Here is a 12,640-nt window from a genome sequence, read left to right on the forward strand (position 1 = left end):
AGGGGGAATGCCGACAGCTGGAATTCTGGCTGGAAAAGGAGCAAACGTTGGAAACCTATTCTGCACAACTCCAAAAGTCCTGAAACTCCACGAAACCACTTTTTGGATTTAATAAGAATTTATGAGTGAAAGAAATAGGCCAGGGTGGCCACACCCTGTCCAGGAGACAGGAGGGCTCCCCCCTGTAGGGCGCGGCCTCCTATCTCCCGGGACCCCTGGTGGGCCTCCGGCGTTCGTCTTCTGTTATATCATCACTTTTACCCTGGAAAAAATCGTGGGCAAGCTTACGGGACGAAACTCCGCCGCCACGAGGCGGAACCTTGGCGGAATCAATCTAGGGCTCTCGCAGAGCTATTCTGCCGGGGACACTTCCCTCCGGGAGGGGGAAATCATCACCAACGTCATCATCAACGAACCTCTCATCGGGAGGGGGTCAATCTCCATCAACATCTTCACCAGCACCATCTCCTCTCAAAACCCTAGTTCATCTCTTGTATCCAATCTTGTATCAAAACCACAAATTGGTACCTGTGGTTTGCTAGTAGTGTTGATTACTCCTTGTAGTTGATGCTAGTTGGTTTACTTGGTGGAAGATCATATGTTCAGATCCTTTATGCATATTATTACTCCTCTGATTATGAACATGAATATGCTTTGTGAGTAGTTATGTTTGTTCCTGAGGACATGGGTGAAGTCTTGCTATTAGTAGTCATGTGAATTTGGTATTCGTTCGATATTTTGATGAGGTGTATGTTGTCTTTCCTCTAGTGGTGTTATGTGAACCTCGACTACATGACACTTCACCATTATTTGGGCCTAGAGGAAGGCATAGGGAAGTAATAAGTAGATAATGGGTTGCTAGAGTGACAGAAGCTTAAACCCTAGTTTATGCGTTGATTCGTTAGGGGTTGATATGGACCCATATGTTTAATGTTGTGGTTAGGTTTACCTTAATACTCCTTTTTGTAGTTGCGAATGCTTGCAATAGGGGTAATCATAAGTGGGATGCTTGTCCAAGTTAGGGAAGTACCCAAGTACCGGTCCACCCACATATCAAATTATCAAAGTACCGAACGCGAATCTTATGAACGTGATGAAAACTAGCTTGACGATAATTCCCAATGTGTCCTTGGGAGCTCCTTCTTCATTATTAGAATTTGTCCAGGCTTATCCTTTGCTACATAAAGGATTGGGCCACCTTGCTGCACTTTATTTACTTTATTACTTTTTGCTCGTTACTATTTATCTTATCACAAAACTATCTATCACCTACTATTTCAGTGCTTGCAGAGAAAACCTTACTGAAAACCGCTTATCATTTCCTTCTGCTCCTCGTTGCGTTCGACACTCTTACTTATCGAAAGGACTACGATAGATCCCCTATACTTGTGGGTCATCTTGAGGTTTATATGCAGCCACCCCCCGGGTACTATGCTCCTGACAGTATAGTCTGTAGACTTCGTCACTCCCTGTATGGTCTTAAACAGGCCCCTCGCATCTGGTTTGAGCGCTTTGCCTCTGTGGTGACTGTCGCTGGTTTCTTGCCCAGTGATCATGATCCCGCGTTGTTTGTTCACACGTCTCCTCGTGGTCGAACTCTTCTCCTTCTCTATGTTGATGACATGATCATCACTAGTGACGACTCTGAGTACATTGCCTTTGTTAAGGCTCGCCTTCGAGACCAGTTACTCATGACCAATCTTGGTCCACTTCGCTATTTTCTTGGGATTGAGATCTCCTCGACCTCTGATGCCTTCTACATCTCCCAAGAAAAATATATTCAGGATCTTCTTGCTCGCGCTGCTCTTGGTGATGAGCGCACACTTGTGACTCCTATGGAGCTCAATGTTCAGCTTCGTGCCTCTGATGGTGACCCTCTTCCTAATCCCACTCATTGGCAGCCTTGTCTATCTTGCTATTACGCGTCCTGACATCTCCTATCCTGTCCATATCCTGATTCAGTTTGTTTCAGCCCCCACCTCTGTCCACTATAGTCACCTCCTCCATGTTCTACGATATCTTCGTGGCACGATCTCTCAGCGCCTTTTCTTTCCCGCTCCAGCTCACTTGAGATCCAGGCCTACTCTGATGCTACCCGGGCTAGTGATCCCTCTGATCAACGCTCGTTGTCTGCTTACTGCTTACCATGTCTTTCTTGGTGGCTCTCTTATTGCATGGAAGACAAAGAAACAGACTGCAGTTTCTCGCTCGAGTACAGAGGCTGAGTTGCAAGCCATGGCTATGTTGACGGCTGAGGTGATCTTGTTACGATGGTTACTTGAGGACTTTGGTGTGTGTGCTACTACCTCGACTCCTCTACTGTCAGACAGTACTGGTGCTATCAGTATTGCGTGTGATCCGGTGAATCATGAGCTCACCAAGCACATCGACGTGGATGCCCACTTTGTGCATGCTGTTGTGCAGGATCATACTCTCGCTCTTCACTATGTGTCCTCTGAGTTACAGTTGGCTGACTTCTTCACGAAGGCACAAACTCGAGCGCAGCATGGCTTTGTCCTCTCTAAACTCAGTGTTGTTGATCCACCATGAGTTTGAGGGGGGGTGTTAAATGTGTATAGTTCCTTGTGTACGTCCCCATTATATAAGGGGCTTTTCTGCACTTTACCACATCTGTATATGTACTGGCCTTTGGCCCTCAGTAAAGTTAGTTGCTATTCATCCAACAGTGTGTGTAACAGGTAAATATTTTGAGCAAAATATTCAGGCGAAATGCTTTCCCACCCTTGAACCCCGTTCGAGCCATATACTAGGCTTGTTCTATGGTATCACAGCTGGCCTTAGCACATGCTCATGTTTTTGTACAAGCCTAGGAGGAGTATATGGTTCGCCCATGCATCGTGTCACAATTCTATAAGCCTGTGATGATAAAAAGATTTTTAATTTAACTTTCAAGTTGTCAAATACATACAAGTAGCAGAACGAAAAGCAAGAACTCGTACCAAACCAATCATAACTAATGAGGATACTAAAACCTTAGGCTTCTCGTAATTCAGATATCGAGTGAAATTTCAAGGTATAGTGTGTCCTTATCCCGAGGGGACTATTCACACATCATGAATAAATCACAAGCAGTAGACATTGTGAAAATACTTCCATGAATATGAATGATTGAAAGTCTTACAATTTTGCTGATCGCAGTGTAATCTTGATTACAAGTGATTAAACTAATGGAGATGGCGGCTATAGCAGCGGAGATGGCTTTAGAGATGGTGGCTGCAGATGGGAATGGTGATGACGGCCGCGAGAAGTTGACATGTCGAAGCAAAGAGGCGTGAGCGGTCTAGAGATCAAGACATCGGTTCTTCCTATACTTTATATAGTGCAGACAGGTGGAATAGGGTTTCAGGGCGCCTCTGTTGCCAATCAGCCTCGAATCCCTTTGAGTAAGTTGTCGGGGTTTCAGGGATCTATATAGTAGTAGTGTTTTATTATGTTGTACTAGTGTTGAACCATCTGATCATTTAATGTTGAACATTTTATATTGGTGTTTAATTATCATCGTAGCAGCGATGATCTATGTAGTGTGCAATTATTTTGAGACCTTTAGGTTAAGGCTTAGGTTTAGGGCCACGAAGTTTGTGTGTTAACTTTCGGTCTGACGGGGCTCCCTTTGTAAGAGACGTTCCCGGTGGAAGGATCATGACTGTTGCCATAGGGGGAATTTCTATTTTCTTCTCCCTTTGCCGACCTTGGTAACAAGGAAGTAGAGAGAGGAGCGACCTTCACCGATAGTCAAAATACGAGTGAGGGAGAGTGTCCGCCATATATACAACCATTTGAGAGGTGAAAAATGTTCTGAGAGGATGGATACCGATTGTTGTCGTAGCGGTCGTTCTTCCTCTGAGACCTTGGTAAAGCGGGAGGAGAAGTGGAAGAATGGCCATCGCTGATGATTGAAATACTAGTGAGGTACTGCCCACCATATATACAACCATTTGAGAGATGAGAGTTGTTGAAGAGAGTTCTGACGGACTAAAAATCAACCCACATGCCGAATAGGCGAGTCTTCTAGGTTTGACTTCATGTTAGGTTTAGTCTATGTGTTGACTTTGTGATTCCAAGTCCAATGTGTTTTTTTGCCTCATGTTAATTTAGGTCTGCGTGTTCATTAGCTGACGACAAAGATGGTGAAGTGGAGACGCTTTGTCGGGGAGATTCAGGTCACCTATAGGGCGGCTTCAGTGGCTGGGAGGGCGGCCACCTACGACCGGAGAGTCGAGCATCTGCTGAAAGGGCGGTTGCACAGTGGCCGACAGAGTGGAGGCCTATGCCGAGAGGGTGGAGGCCTACACCAAGATAGCACCCGCCTCTGCCGAGAGGACAGTTGCATCAACTGAGAGGGCGATTGCATCCGTCAAGATCACTCGAGAAACCATCGATACTATGCTGGCCACCCTTGCTGAGATCGAGGCCACCTACTCCCAGATCATGGCGCCCCCCTCAGCAGAGAACATGGCGGCCCCTTCCCCACGAGATTTACGAGCGCAATCTGGAGATAGAGTCAACGGAGAGCTCATGTGTCGACACATCTCATCTTTTTGTTCATGAACTACTTGTCAACTACCTTCATGTGACTTCTATGATGCTTGTGAACTTACTATGTTGGTATGAAGATTGTTATGTGACTTGTGTTTAATTATTTCGAGTCATAATGATCATACTCGATCTATGTATTGACTTTCAGTCTAATGGCGGTTGACAAACATAAGCTTGATGTAGAAGTCCACCAGTCTCCATTCCTAGCACATAGTGGTTTTGCTACGATGGAAGAAGAGAACCATTCAGGACTTGACCGCTTTCGAGTTCTTCACCATCCTACTCTCATATTCCTTTAAGGTGGATGAAGGGAAATGAACAGATTCAACGGCAGACAAAGGCTTTTTTTAACAACAGAAGACCTTGGGGTTGTCGTATCTTTCATTTCCCTTCATCTATCTTCGAGGAATTTGGGAGCAGGATCGTGAAGTACTCGAAAGGCATCAAGTTCTAAATGGTTGTCTCTTCTTCGATCGCAGCATTTCCATCGCAGCAAACCCATGTGTGGCAGGAATGTAGAATGCTTGATTTCCACATTAAGCTTTTGTAGGGTGTCGACTTCTCGGCTTTAAACCACTTGAGAGATTAGTGTTGTTTAAAGGCAAACATTAATTCTCCATTCCTAACACATAGGGATTTCGTTATGATCAAAGAAGAAGCAACTACTTGCCAGGCACTTAATTCTTCACGATCCTACTATCAAATTACTTGAAGGTAGATGAAGGGAAATGAAGGGATCCAACGACAAAACAATGGCTTCTTCAAATAATAGACCACTCATCGTCTTGAGCAACTCAAGTTGATCAGTGGTCTATTGTTCGAAGATGCCTTGGTCTGCTTTTGCACACCTTGGTTTCCCTTCATCTACCTCAAGGAATTTGAGAGCGAGATAGTGAAGAACTCGAAGCTTGACAAGTCTCTTATTTCATCATAGCAAAATCCATGTGCGGTAGAAATGTAGGTTGTTTGACTTGGACATTAAGCTTGCATTATGAAAAGAGCCTCGATGGGCTCAAAGTCGATTTTCTATTGCATAAAAATAACTCTGTGTTGCTCGATATTTATTTTGTAATATGTTTGTGACACATGTTTTTGTTAATGTACTAAAGGGTGTTAGCATCGAACTCATGGTCATGCTGTCGCCCTACGATGCCTCTCCCGTTAGGGTTGACTCCCTGGCCGAGGATGATGCAGACCTATAGCACAGATCGCGGCCGAGCATGCTAGTGAGGCGTACTTGGCAACACTTGTTCAGACGAACCCGCATCTCCTCGCTGAGAACCGCGTGATCTACAAGTCTGTCAAGGATGAGCGGAAGGCCGAGGGCATTCGCTAGATGATGGTCTGTCTCCGTGCCGAGCATGAGAAGTTTTTTTAGCACCTAGCCAAGAAAGAAACGCCGTCAAAGGAGAGCTATGACCCGGTGCCATTGAGTCTGCCGATCGCCAGTGTCGCTGGCTCCTCCACTGTCGGGGGGGGGGGGGGGGGGGGGGGAGATCCCCACCTGCTCCTACTCTACACCGACTACCACTCGGAGTAGAGCTCCATTCCTAAAGTAGTCTATCTAGATAGGTTGACGTCGGTGTAGGGATGTAGTTATGTAGTTGGTGATGGCGACTCGGATGACATCTTCTGATGCTTTTGGGGTACATGAATCATGCAATCCTTATTTTGCTTATGTCCGTGCACATGTTTTGCTAACGATGTGTTATTTGTTGAAATCTTGTTATTCATCCTATATAAATGAAGTGGTACATTGTGTACTCAGGTAGATGCAGGAGTCTACGAATCATGGCAAGCATGCCATGAACAAGTGAATCATTACAAAGACAAATGCTACAAAGGGTTTAATACTAGGGAGGAGGCAGTGACTAGACACGAGCAGCCGGGAGCACCACGGATTCCGTTGATGCATCATCCATGTCGACAGTGGTGAAAGGGTACTCGGTGACAACATCTTCGACGACGGACGAGGGCGGCGACGAGGACGGGGAATAAGGGTGGAGGATGGTGGCGGCGCGGACGCGTGAAATGGGGGACAGCCGCAGGAGGGGTGTAATTGATTTGTTGGACTTCAATTTAGAGTCGATTTTGGATGAGTCCGGCCCATTGGTCCGACATGACGGATGTGTTCATTCGTCCATATCTGCCCCACATATAAGCTGAGTATGGAGGAGCCGGTAAGTCCGGACATTTGGGTCGAGTATACGTGGTCTAGTTGGGATGCTTTTTTCTGTCCAGGTAATGACCAGACAGGCGATATTTGGGGGGGGGGGGGGGGGGGGGGGGGGGGGGGGGTTGTGGTTGTAGATGCGCTTAGTCGTGAATTGATTTGAGAGAGGCTGCGGCCTACAAGTCCAGTAGTCGTGTCTCATCTTCTTAGAACTGTTGCTCATTTTGTCTGTACGATGATGATGATGATGATTGCAGTGTGGATGCTAGTTTTTTTTCTTTTGCGGGGACAGTGCGGATTCTAGTGCTAGTTCCTATGCCAAGCATGTCTACACAATTGGTATGTCAACATCTCCAAAAGGGGTTGTCGTGGCACATCGCGACTGTCGATTAGGAGGCGGCGTGGATTGATTGCAGATTCGCAACCCTTGGTTAACTTTTTTTTGAGAAATCTTGCCGTCTTTATTGATTCAAGGTAATGTCCATAGGTATAATAGCTGGGTCATGAGGTTCTTGCTCAGCCATGTCTACCTACTCCCTCCGTTCCGAATTACTTGTCGCAGAAATGGATGTATCTAGAACTAAAAAATGTCTAGATATATTCATTTCTACGACGAGTAATTCCGAATGGAGGGAGTATATGCCTTGATTACAAGCAACTTTGGCAAGATTTTAAGCCTCAAAATTGAAGTTTCTATGCTCATGAATGACATTACAAAACTGAAAGCTACTCCTACGGTCTAATACTTCATGTATGATAGCCGCATGAGGACCTCCTGTCCCCTGATTGATATCATCGATGATCCGTTGGCAGTCCGAGGCCACTAATAGGTTCTGAATGTCAACATCCTCCGCTAGAGCCAATGATTCCATGCAAGCATATGCTTCAAGCACCACAGGATATATCGGTTATACACGAAACACCAGAGCTGACGGCCCCAGGTAAACACCATTGTGGATTGATCGCAGCCCTTGGTTAACTGAATGTAAACGCATCTTCATCAGATAAAATATGTTCTTCATGCTTAGCATATCTTCAAAAAAAAAATTTGAGGCAAGTATATACTTCAGATAAAACAGGCTCTTCAGGCCTGACACACTTTCCTAGCCTTTGGGCCCAGGAGATTGGTTACCATGGCGAGGAAATCGTGATTGATACGTATCCGTCCTAACCGCACGCGATTGGTTCGCTCCCACTGCAAATCACGCGGCTGCACGTTCAACGGAAATGGAAACGAGCACGGCGCTCCATTTTCGATTCTGAAATACTGACGAGCACCGCCACGCCCAGCCGAAGCACTCGCCGGAGCCGGAGCCGGAGCCGGAGCAATTCTCGCCGATGTATTACGACGAAAATGACCTTGGTCCCTTCTCAGACCCTGATCGGTCGACACCTCCTTCAATGGTCGACGGCCTTAAACCCTGGCGGAGGAAGGTTCTGTTGTGCGCCTTCAAGAAGGATCTGGTCAAAGGAGAGATTCAGGTGTGCTGTGTGCCAAAGGAGTTCTTGAATTTGTTCCAAGGTGTGCGTGGGAGTCCTAAATTCGCTGCCTTTTATTCACTGCAGGTGGCAGAGTTTAGTGACTATGTGTCAAAACAATCAGCATACCAACATGCTGAGCAGTGTCTAGCATGCACAGTTATAGAGATGGCTCAGGATTTTGTTGGCAGCAATAACATTAGCCTTTTCACGCCCAGCGGGCAATTTGGTACCAGGAGTACGGTGGGTTATTAGCTTTATTATAGTAAATGCCAAGTACTCCCTCCGTCCGGAAATACTTGTCATCAAAATGGATAAAAGGGGATGTATCTAGATGTATTTTAGTTTTAAATACATCCATTTTTATCAATTTTGATGACAAGTTTTTTCGGATGGAGGGAGTACTTACAGTATGACCCTGTTTGTAATTAACCAGTTCCATGGTTTTACAATCATTCATTTCAGGGTGGGCTAGATTGTTGTGATGCCAAGTACCTCTACACCAGATTAGCACGTATCACCCGTTTAATTTTTCCAAAGGAGGACGACGTTCTTCTCAACTATTTGAATGAAGATGGAAAGTCAGTTGAACCCAGTTGGTAATATTATCTCTTCCAGTTAGCATTCATCCTGCAATGTTTTGAATCGATTGATTTTTGTTTACCTGAAATATACCACCTTTGCTTCAGGTATATGCCAATCATTCCCATGGTTTTGGTCAATGGAACTGGCATTGACAATGAGTCAAACAGCTATGTCCCAAACTATAATCCAAGAGACATTATCACTAATCTGAAAAGGTTGCTTAATGGCCAGACTGTTGTACCGATGGACCCTTGGTACAAGGGGTTCAAGGTCGGTCCGCGAAATGTTTTTACGATAGCATAGGCCTGTTCCATTGACAGTTTAGCTCCTTAATTTTGACAATTGCTTTTTGATGCAAATCTTCTGTTCATAACCTGTCAGGGCACTTTGAAGAAGACATGTTCAAAGGCAGCGGGTGTCACGTATACCACCGCTGGAGTTATAGAGGAAGTTGATGACACCAAGCTTCAAATTACTGAGCTCCCCATCCGATGCTGGACTAGCGATTATGATGAGTTCCTTGAATCCATATGTCCTATTTCTGTTATGGAAGAGGAAAAGGCAGAGGACAAGAACAAGGAACCGTCATTTCTAGAGGTACTTAATTATACAAATAGTCCTTTCTCTGCCCCCGTTTCAGATGATTTGATTTTCTTCAATTGCAACCAATTTACAGAAATACTAGTCACGATGCGATCGTGTGAGCGTGGAGTTTGAGGTTATCTTGAGTGAGAAAAACATGAATATTGCCAAGAAAGAAGGCCTTCAGAACAAATTCAATTTGGAAACCACAATAGGAACATCAAACATGCACTTGTCTGACTCGAATGGTAAAATTCAAAAATATGATACCCCAGAGGACAGTGAGTATCTCTATCTAATAAGGACCTGTATTGCAACTACAAACCCCTTCTCTTATTAATGCGATTTTGAATCTTGAATTATGTTACATTTTCAGTACTTAGAGAGTTCTTCAAGCTGAGACTCGAATACTATTCGAGAAGAAAGGTACATATCTTGAACTTTTCCTTTGTCATGATGATGTTCAAGTGCAAACTGCCACATTAACTAATTTATTCTGTTCAGGAAGTAATGTTGAATAATATTGGGAAAGAATTGTTGAAGCCTAAGAACCAAGTGAGGTTTATTCTTGCTGTTAATTCCGGGGACATCGTATTCAATAACAAGAAGAGGGCAGAGCTATTCCTGGAGCTTAAGCAGAAGGGATATGAACGTTTCCCAAATAAGATAATTGCAGCTAAAGAACCTTTCCCAAAGAATAAAACTATGGCTAAAGAACGTTTGCAAAAGAAAAAAAACAATGGCTAAAGAAGTAGATGAAGAAGATGATTATGAGTATCTTCTCGCTCTGGCAATTGGTACCTTGACTCTGGAGAAGGTGCAGGAGCTTGTCGCACGACAAAAGAAATTAGAGGACGAACTTGAAAGTCTGGGCAAAACAACTCCAGAAATTCTTTGGCTGAGAGACCTTGCTGCTCTTGAAAAGGAACTGGATGTGAGCAGTGCTTCCCTCTAAAGATTTGCTCCATGTTATCTGTCTTTCAGGTTTTCTCACTCATTTATTTTGACACAGGTGCTTGATGCAAAAGAAGCTGAACAGGAGATAAGACGTAGACTGGCAAAAAACTCCATAGTCGAGAAGGTGCGTAAAGCAGCTCTCAAGAAACAACCTAAGAAGACGGCAGCCGAACCACAGAAGGTGCAGATCAGTGAAACAAATGATAAGACTGCAGCCGAACCACAGAAGGTACAGAGCGAAACAAATGATAACACTGCAGCCAAACCTCAGAAGGTACAGAGGAAACAAATGATAAAGTTCTTAAGTTACTAGGCAGTATATATTGTTCTTTCACAGTTTTATTACTGATAAAACAATCGACTTTTGGAGGAAAATTGTGCTGGGAGCGACGATGAAGATTTTGAAACGAAACCTGCAGCACAAAAGAAGAAACGACCCAACAAGGTTGGGTCCTCGAGCAAGCCTTCGTACTGTATGTGTCGTAGTTTGTTTGTTGCTTTTACGAGTCAATTTAACAATTTCGTAGGCAAGTGCACCGGTGACAGATGATGAGGACGAAGCACTCGAACTAAAAGACCGTCTGGCTATTTATAATTTTGATGACTCCTCTCTAGAACATAATGGTAATGCCCATGTACAATCTTGTGTTTGTGCACATTAAGTATCCATCTCTTACAAAAGTTTAAGCTGATTTCTTACAATGTTGTTTTTTGTGCACATCAATGTTGTGTTTTTGTGCAGCCATTAAAACTGAGACTACAGAAGGACAGCAGGAAAGAAAGGAAGGGAGGAACGAGGCAAGCAAAATAGGCACGGCAAAGAATTGCCATGGCACCCTTAACCGAGTTGTCTGGTGAGAACAAGGACAACAAGTTTGCCGTCGAAGAAGTGCAAGTTGAGAAGAAAAGCGGTGGAAGAAAGCCTGCTGCCCTGAAGCCAAAGAAGACTACCAACAGGAAGAGGGCGCCTGCTCAGAGCAACTCCGGTGATCCTTCTCCTGGGAAGAAGGTGCGAAAGATGAGTGACTCCAACAAAGAGAATGTCTCGGTTTTGCAAAGAGTTGCGAGCGCTTCAACAGGAGCAGAAGATGCTGAGCCTTGCCCTCCCTCCGGTAGTTCAGCTCAGCCTGTCGCACCGAGAAGGTCAGCCAGGCTTAAGCAATCTACATCGATTGATTGACGATAATGTCTAGTTTCTGAGATATCCTTTTTCCTAATTCTCAAATCCATCTACTTGTCACATTTGAGACTTGTGCATCTGGAGTCTGGTATTACCATTTACATTTCTCAAATCCATCTACTTGTGACATTTGACACGGTGGTCAAGTTAAGACATAGATCATCCATCTAGTCATACATCTGGTGCTTTTTGGGGGGCTGAATGTTGTGTGGTATGATTTGCCAAACAAGCGCTATTTTTTGCCGCTCTTTTCTTCTACCCAGATGTCATGTGTGTAACACTGTAAATATTTTGAGCAAAATATTCAGGCGAGAAAGCTTTCCCATCCCTTGGTTCCCGTTTGAGCCATATTATACTAGGCTTGAAACACTTCTGAGGATGCAATTGATCAAGGCTGACCTTAGCACAGGCTCATGTTTTCGCACAAGCCTAGGAGGAATATATGGTTTTATATGCTAAAAAGATTCTTAATTTTGACATTCAAGTTGTCAAATAGTAGTACATACAAGTAGCAGAATGAAACGCAAGCACTCATTCCAAACCAAGCATAACTAATGAGGATACTAAAACCTGAGGCTGCTTGTAGCTCAGGCATCGAGTGAAATTTCAAGGTATAGTGGGTCATTGGCCCGAGGGAACTACTGACAAGTCGTGAATAAATTATAAGCCACTACTGAAAAAAAAACTTATATACCAAGTCTTTTGGGATACGCCCGGAGCCAATGCGGGCTCTAGGCAGAGGCCATCTACGCCGAGAACCGTTCTCAGCAAAGAGCAGCACACGGCAAAGACATGCCGTTGCCGAGACAACGCTAGAATGTACACGGCGAAGAGAAAACACTCAACAAAAATGACATACACCCAGATCCAAACAGTAAGCTCACGGAATAAGTTGCCCGTGGCATGTCCGTCTGTACTTGACGGTTCCATAACGTCGGGGTGTGTTTGCCGAGATCTCAGCCCTGGCTCTCGACATACATTTTCTAAAAATCATCTTTTAGTACTTTTCCAGGTAATGCCACGTGGTAAGGGCACATTTTTCATAAAAAACATTTTTCAAAAATGTGTGCCGAAAGCCTAGTAAAAGCACAGTTACTTGCCCATGTAATGCCACGTGGCTGTATTCA

The 12,640-nt window shown here is 44.5% G+C and overlaps 1 pseudogene; it reads left to right on the plus strand.

Annotated features, from left to right (window-relative positions):
* The first annotated feature begins 8,001 nt into the window (after nt 1–8,001).
* Nucleotides 8,002–11,513, plus strand: LOC123114650 (DNA topoisomerase 2-like; annotated as a pseudogene).
* Nucleotides 11,514–12,640: the final 1,127 nt, after the last annotated feature.

This window comes from Triticum aestivum, chromosome 5B (genome assembly GCF_018294505.1).
Source record: "Triticum aestivum cultivar Chinese Spring chromosome 5B, IWGSC CS RefSeq v2.1, whole genome shotgun sequence".
NCBI lineage: Eukaryota > Viridiplantae > Streptophyta > Magnoliopsida > Poales > Poaceae > Triticum > Triticum aestivum.